Source organism: Aulonocara sp. 'chitande type north' Nkhata Bay, linkage group LG7 (assembly GCF_057382095.1).
Source record: "Aulonocara sp. 'chitande type north' Nkhata Bay isolate Kocher_YH1m ecotype deep benthic linkage group LG7, A_spYH_male_GT1.1, whole genome shotgun sequence".
NCBI lineage: Eukaryota > Metazoa > Chordata > Actinopteri > Cichliformes > Cichlidae > Aulonocara > Aulonocara sp. 'chitande type north' Nkhata Bay.
The window spans coordinates 16,080,348-16,088,675 of record NC_141350.1 but is presented as its reverse complement, the minus strand read 5'-3'; positions in this window follow the sequence as shown (position 1 = coordinate 16,088,675).

Below are 8,328 nucleotides of genomic sequence, written 5' to 3'. Positions count from 1 at the left end.
TTCACTCATTTTCAGTCCATTTCTTGTAACTGAACATTATCAGAGAAATGACTGATAAATTATTCAAGCAAAAGGGAACCAAACCCAAGGAATAGATACTTTTTAAAAAATTAACAAAGAACCCATTTGTATTTGCACTTTGGGGCACTTTTTTTTTTTACTTACCACTTGTTACAAAAATGCCAAATGTATTTAGCTGAAAGGGTGATTACCTCACACGCGTCAGCAGGTTGTGCTGAGAGAAGAAGAGCTTTTAATTAATAATTGTTCCAACTCCATTTGTGTCTTATGTCCATTTATTTTTGCACGTGTTCCAATAAATTCACTTTTACGCATCACTGTAGATGTTAAATTAGTTGTGAATAACGCCAATTTATTTAAAATTGTGGTTATTTTAAGGCAGCAGGGACTTAATTCACCACATGAGGGCAGTAGCATTCCTACTCCTGCTCCATGCACTTCTCTTGAGGCTACATTTTCTTCTTTAAGCATGAACAAGAAGGGTCTTTTGTGTAGCGAGTGTTTTAACGTCGATCCCAGAGTGTAAATCTGTCATCTTTAATGTCTATAGATTAGGTTGTTTTGTATTTTAAAATGGCATAAAGGATCGCCACAAAACGCAGCATCGCCAGTGGATGTGTTAAAGTGTAACATTTCATCAGATCTGTAAACAGTGAAAAACCTCTCAAGAGGCCTGATTGTTTTAATCCTGCAAACATGACATGACTGTGAAGCAAATTTAAACAATGTGGTGCTTTAAGCACGTTTTGCATTTGACCTTCTGTTAATGACTTAAGCACCAGTAGCAGTTTGTGTATGCTTGTGCCCCCTCCACTCCCTTTGCTGTCATTTGAAATGTTCGGATCTGCTCAGGATCTCAGCAGTGAAGCCTTACAGGTGTTCAGCAGCGCTTCCCCATCATGGGTGTTTACTCTCTGCAGCACGCTCGGGTCACATCGTTATATGTTAATGAGGCTCCAAAAAGCACTGCACAAAGTCGCGGGAGACAGTGTACTGTGACATTTATTGTGATATCCTTCTGCTGTTCTGCCTCTGGGATATCATAGCTCGACACACATTTGGACCCATGAAATCAAACTAAAACCAGCTGAAATTCAAAATCTGGCATCTTCGATCTCCAGTTCTTTCATACAAGGGAAGAACACCAAAAGAAACATTTTTGCTTTGAGTTAGTGAAATGAATTGACAGTTTGTGGTTTTAAGAAAAAACTGCTTTCAGTGTGTGATTATTTTCCATATTAATTGGTGCTGCCAGAACTTTTGGATTTTCTAATAGAAGAACAAAACCCTGTAAGGCATTATTTGAGAATACGCCTTTGTTCTCCAGTTATGAGTTACTGGGGTTGGATTTGAAGTCCATTCATTACTGATTAAGAACCTAAAAGGTCTTAAAATATTGTTAGAGTTATTTATTATTATTTGTTTATTTATTCGGTTTGTTATAGTAAAGGGTCATCTTAAAGGATTGATGTCGTAGCAGTTACCTCTTTGCTCGAGTGTATGTTTGCACCGCCGCATATCTTCTTTCCTCATAAAAATTCCTACCGGGAAGGAGAGCGAAGGAGTGAAGGATGGGGGTGAGGTGAGGCCGAGGGGTTCCATGTTCAGTTTGTTTTAGCCCTCTGTTTGGAGAGGAAACTTTCATTGCTTGGTGATTTATGGGTGGTTAGCTTCCCAGTGGAATCAGAGAGTCGTTTTCCTGCATGTAATAACCCACTCTTTAACATAAAACTTGGGTTTCTCTTTTGTGTTTTGCTGATCCAGTGTGAAAGGTGTTACATCCGGTGCAGAGCTGAAGTGCTCAACAAGAAGCCCTTGAGGACAGTTTAGCAGAAACTATACCACGGGAGATGATTCACATCTATCCACAAAAACCCTCATAGAAATGTAAGGATCTAGGAAATGCATATGACAGCATAATAGCTTTGGTAATGCTCTAGGTCCCTGTGCAGTGTTGTGGTATAGCACATCAGAACTGTCCCACAGAAACAGCAGTTTTGGACTTGACCAGGCCGCACTTGTGACGCACAATGCGGTGCCTACGGCCCAACATGAAACAGGAAGTAAGCGAGAAAGGCCGGGAAATTAGTCTACGGGGATGAGTTGCTTCTCAGGCCAAGCATCACCACTGGCTTGAGAGATCTGTGACTCACTTGTGGAGCATGTGTTTTCAGTCCGTGGGACAGATGACTACAAATAGATGGCCCCAGCAAACCCATGTGAGAGGACCGCAAAGTGTTCTATGGTTACAAATGAGAAAAATAAAGTTTAGTGGCCGGCCATGAATCTGGTGATAGTGAGTGCTGGAGCCTCCTTGGGATTAGTATCATTGTCGGGGTTTTTTTGTTTGTTTTATTTTTGTTTCACTGTTTGTCTTGTGTTTCTGCGTTCCAAAGTTTCCACACAACGTGAGGCTAATGCAGCGCTTGGCAGCTTTTGCGTCGGCCTCTTGGCTTTCGCTGCTGAGCCATCATCTCTGCCTGTCAATCACATCCAGAGTGACACAGCGCACATGAGTCCTCGAGAGGTCAATTGTTGTGTATGTCTGACCTTTGAGCCCTGCAGCAGGAGGGATCCATGTGCAAATGCACTGAACAAAACTGAGCTTGAGCGCGTAATAAATCAGAAGAACGCTTTACTATCCCCATATACACAGGATTCATAATTGGAAGCATATTGCTGAGCGGAGAGACGAAAGGCTGCTCCAGAGCGAAGACGTAGAGGGGTTAAAAACACAGGCTGATAGCAAACTTGAAGGGTGTTGGGGTGGAACTTGCAGTCAGGCTTTCAGTATGTTGACTCAGGCAGAGTAAAAAACTACAGCAATCACCACAGTGAGTCATTCATGGCTACAGCATGCCAGCTCACAGTCGAAGCATGTTTTATCCGTCGTATTATTCATGTTCTACAACACGTGTCTAGTAAATGCAAAAAGCTGCTGTTATAAACCCAACCAGGCTGTTCTTCCAATGTAATGCTTCTGCAAATATGCACTTTTATTCTTGTGTCTTAACAGTCCCTATAACAGTACATGAGTGCTGGTTTAACCCACTAACCCAGTTTTTTTACATTGATGCTGTTCATCTCTTTTTTAGCCTGCCCAAACCTACACCCACGTGCCAGTACCACTTTAAATCCTTTGCCTCTATATTTATGTTAGCATGTCAAAAAGCCACACTAGACATTTCCACACTGTAATAAACTAGATTTTATTAGTGAGAGCCAGTGAAGGATGGGAACTGCAGCCAGGCCATCTCCATGGTTACAGACCACAGAGATGGCTGTCAAGCAGCTTCTGACCGTGGCGTGTTTCGTGGCCACCATCAGCTGATGGCTGAAGACAACCCAGCGCATGTGTACTGTGCTTTCCTTTCCAAGTATGCTTGCTCTCACCTGGGCCTTCGTTTAGGCTTTCAATCGGGAGTTTTGTTTTTTCAAGTTGGCAAAGTAGCCCTGCGACAGACTGGCAACTTGTCCAGGGTTTACCCCGCCTCTCACCTGTGACGGCAGCCATGACCCTGAATTGGATAAGCAGAAGTTGGCAAATTTGTTGCTGCTATTGCACAAATAAACCTTGGAAGAACGTGTGAATGGAAATTTAACTTTATTATTATTTAATAGTAAATAGTAAATAAAGTTATTATTTACTGTCTTTCATGATGATTACTTCCTATATTCACCAAAGTTTTCATGACAACATTCAAATTTTGGTTTGAGAAAGATTGTTGTGTTGCATACCTACAAAAGACTGTGTGTTGTTGCTGGACATGTGGAGATGAGAAAATGCAGCAAAGAGAGACTCTGCCAAGGTTAAGTTCACAGGAGAGCCTTTTCTGTATCTTCTGAGGGTCTTTTTGTCAAATTATATTGTTTCTTTGTAGCCTGGCAGTGACTGTTAGCAGGACTAATTGTGGCCCATTAGTTGGGAATCTCCATTTTTGACAATAATCCCACTTGAGTACTAAGTGCTGAGTTTGTCCCGTGTCCCTCCCCTAACCTTTGCCTCCCTTACACCATATTTGCCAGAGGTCTCTTCCTGTTAAAAGGAAGTTTTTCCTTACCACTCTTGCCAAGAGCTTGCTCATAGGGAGTTGTCTGATTGTTGGAGTTTTCTCTCTATTATTGTAGGATAAAGCACCTTGAGGCACCGTTGTTTTGATTTGTACATATACATATATATATGTATATATGTATATGTATATGTATATATGTATATGTATATGTGTATATATATATATATATATATATATGTACAGAGATGGGCAGTAACGCGTTAATCTGATTACTTTTTTCAAGTAACGAGTAAAGTAAGGGATTACTATTGCAAAAACGGTAATTAGATTACCGTTACTTTCCCGTAGGAACGCTGCGTTACTGCGTTACTAAAACCGTGATTTTTTGCGAGAATGTCTCACGACAGTGACGTAAGCGAGTGCGCCGTTAGTGACAACAGCTGTGTGCAGATCAACAATGGATCACATATCAATTGTGGGAGAGAGTATGAGCGTGCAGCGTTTAAAGCGTGGAAGTACTGACCTTACTTTGAGTTTGATTCCATAAAAAGTGACAAAAACATTAGCGTCCATCGTGCATGGGAAGAAAATTTCTTTTTACAGCGAAAAAAACCCCTAAACTTCCGAGCAAGCACCGGGTGCTACGACTTAATGGGAAATTCACAGAGAAACTCGCGGATTCTTCAACTGACCGCGGCTCACCTGCACCAGGGTAAACCTCCGCCTACCCCACTCCTGCTTTACAGGTGAAAATAGAGCAACAGGACCGCTGAGTCTTTGACTTTATTTATTTCCTGCTGTGTTTTACTTGCATCTATTTGAAAGAGTGAGTGTAAACACAAAAAATATTTTATTTTATGTGCTGGAATGTGCAGAGAATAGGTTTAAATGTTAAACTAATTTATTCAAGTCAGAGAATGTTGCATATAATTAAATTTTTGCTTGATGCATAAAGTTAAAAGATTAAAACTGATAAAACAAGTTAAAAAAAGAGACTTTTCCATTTGATTACATTTTGTATGATGGATTATGTAGAAAAAGTAGAATTGGACTGAAAGATCTATCGCTTTATGTATGTATGTATACATATATATATATATATATATATATATATATATATATATATATATATATATAGATAGATAGATAGATAGATAGATAGATAATTTAATTGAAATTAATTAAGTCAACAAGGAGAATAATACTTGGTTTAGATCCTTTGAAAAAGTTCAACACTTTTTCTTTCTTGCAGACAGTAACAGTAAGTAGAAAACACATGTGCCCGTCAGGTATAACTGCTGTAAATGCAAATTTACAACACTGCAGATGTTCTGTATGAGCATGAAAAGACATGAAACTGATCTCAATGATAGTTCAGTTAAAGGTAATAGCAAAGGCTGGCTCATAGCCAAAGACCCCATTAGAAGGAGCCCAGGGAAGGCAGGTATATATGCTTCACCCGCTCGCCTCTCTAATCTCAGCTGTGAGCCATATCCTCCTGCAACATTTATCTCCTACTGCAAACACAATAACCTGTGACATGTCATGCTCTTGTGCAGACACAACACATTTTGGGCCCCAGTGATTTCTGTTTTTGTGAGGCAAAATTTTCATTGGATACTACAGCAAGTCACAAAATGTATTCTAGGCAGTATCATCACATTTCTCGATCACGCTCTTTGTCAGTTTTCCTTCTTTAGTTGTAGAGCCTACTTAAAAACAGATGTCAGTTCTCTTAGATCATTCATTATTTATCCTCTTGAGGATTAGTTTCTTATGTGTGTCAAAAATTATAAATCTGAGTTATTTACCGGGATGTTTTGCTGGACATTTATCTTCTGCTGCCTACTCCCCCGCACTGATGTACAGCCACAACAGGGGACTGCTGCTGCTTATACTTCCCATAGGGCAGAATCAACAAATCAGCTTCTTTAGATTAATAATGACAACTCCTTATTTGAGCGCGGTATCCTTTGGTTTCAGAGCAGTGAACATGACTGGTGTGAATTCGCATGTCTAAGCCTGTTAGGAGTGAGGCCTTTTACTGGAGAGCTTGCACGTCTTTTTGCTTCGGCTACAGTCCTTTACAGTTTGCGGGTCTCTTCATTGGCCCAAAAATGTGTGCAGAAATTTGATTTACAGTGCAAGCAGCAGCTTTCTTTTCAAACCAAGGGATCATTTAACACTGCAAGTGCCAGCTCTAAAATATGACCTATAAGAAATCTTTGCTGAAAGCTGATATAAGCACTCATTTACAGCCTTAGCCTGGCTAACGATGGCCCTTAATGAGCAGCTCAGGCATCTACTTGTTTATTAGGGCAGACTGACTGACAGGTCAACTGATGGAAAAATAAAGTACTGAATGAGGAATTGGATCTGTCCCCTCTTTGCCACATCAGCGGGGCCCTAATGTAGTGGGGTGAACTTTGAAGTGCCCTAATGGTCTTCATGGTCCTTTAACCATGCAGGCTTCTATTAGGGGTGTCAGTGGAGCCTGGCTGGAGCAGCGTGACCTATTAGGTTTAACGAGTGCTGCTAAGGGCACAGTAGGCTGCTCTTCTTCCTCTCTGTAAGTGTTTATTTATCTCGTCTAGCTGTGTTTTGGACTGAAGCAAAGTGCAAAGGCAGCGGCAATGTCTCTTACGCTCACAGTCCATTTTATTCTGTGGGTCTTTCTCTTTTTAATAGGGCTGTGTGATTAATGGTCAGTTAACAAGGATGAATTATGTTGTATTTTCCATATTCTTGCAGTGGAAAAACACTGAAATTGTTCTGTTTACCTCTGATCTACAGACTTACTTTGTTTAAAAAGTATTAAAACATCAGAATCACACAACTACCAAGTTAATTGGAGAAGGTTTGTGATTGGCTTTAAGATTTACTTTAGAGCTGGGTGTCAAAGACAAGATAAGAAGGTAAAAAGGTACTGAAAAGCATGGTAACACTAGAGTTTGCTGTCCTTTTGTGTAGTGCTATTGTAAGAACACTATGAGGCTTCCTAATGCTGTTTGTAGTTTGATCAGGTTGTCTTCTAATCTTAGGGTCCATCCCAGGCATTTCCAACTTGACCAAGTGACTTTGGAAAACACCAGATGGCAGGCCAGAGGCTTGGATGGCAGCTCTGCCACCAATAGTGTGTGAGTGAATGGGTGAATGAGAAGCACATTGTAAAGCACTTTGTAGAACTGCTAAGGTTAAGAGGTGCCTCATAAGTGCAGACCATTTAGAATTGTAAAGAGCACTTTCTAGTCTAAGTAAACTTTACTTATTACGTTGTTCTGAAAAATCTGTATGCTTTGTCTGAAATGTGCAAGCCTGCAATGAAGCCGTTTTTCTCGTATTCACGATTGCCAGTTCCTCTGCTAGACATGGAAGCTTTATTGGGTGACAGCAGGCGTCTCATGAGTTCTGCCATTGTAACGTGATCGAAGTGCTCCAGTAAACTGTTGCGGCACAGTGGAAAAGTTAGCATTTGTTTCTGGGAGCAAACAGAAATGGATGTGCCTCAGTGCAATGTTTTTTTTCTTCTTTTTTTCCAGGCCAAAGACCAAAGCAGTGGCATGATGTGAATTGCCACAGGTTTTCTATAATTGTTTTTATTCTTTTTTTCCTGGCCATGCTTTCTCTTCCTCTTACATGAGAGTTGTTCTAAGTGGTTGCTCCTTCTCTGAAGGATTTTCAGAACAAAGGGTAATAACGGGGGGATTGATTACACACAGAGATTTTGCAGTGTAGGAAAGATATTTTGGAGCATTTATAAGAAAAGATTTCCTGAACACTGTCTTGTCTCATACTTGTAAAGCAAAAACAAAGAACATCTGTGTGAAAAGAGGTTCTATATTTTCTTACATCTCAGTTTATTCTAGCTCTGGCTACAGCTAGATTGACCACCTGTAGGTATTTAAAGCACATTCAAACTATTAGGCTTAACTTTCAGTCTAATGGCTTAGGCAGAGCATCCCATCTGGACGCTGTTGATGCGAGAAAAAGGATGGAATCGGATATCAACCCCAAGAACACAGAAAGACAGAAAGACACACATCCACACTCGCACACACACATCACTAAAAATGTTAATTATTTCATTTTTAGAGGCACCTATTGTATTTTTCTATTTATGTTAATAAATGCGTGTAATTTTATGTTCAGTTCAGTTACATTTTTTTCTTGTATCACCATAAGAGCTATTTATGTTGCAAGATAAAGAAACGACCCTACAATTTTAGTGAGAGATCCACAACAATTACATGATCCCATGTGAACAACAATTTACTAATAGCGGGGAGGAAGAACT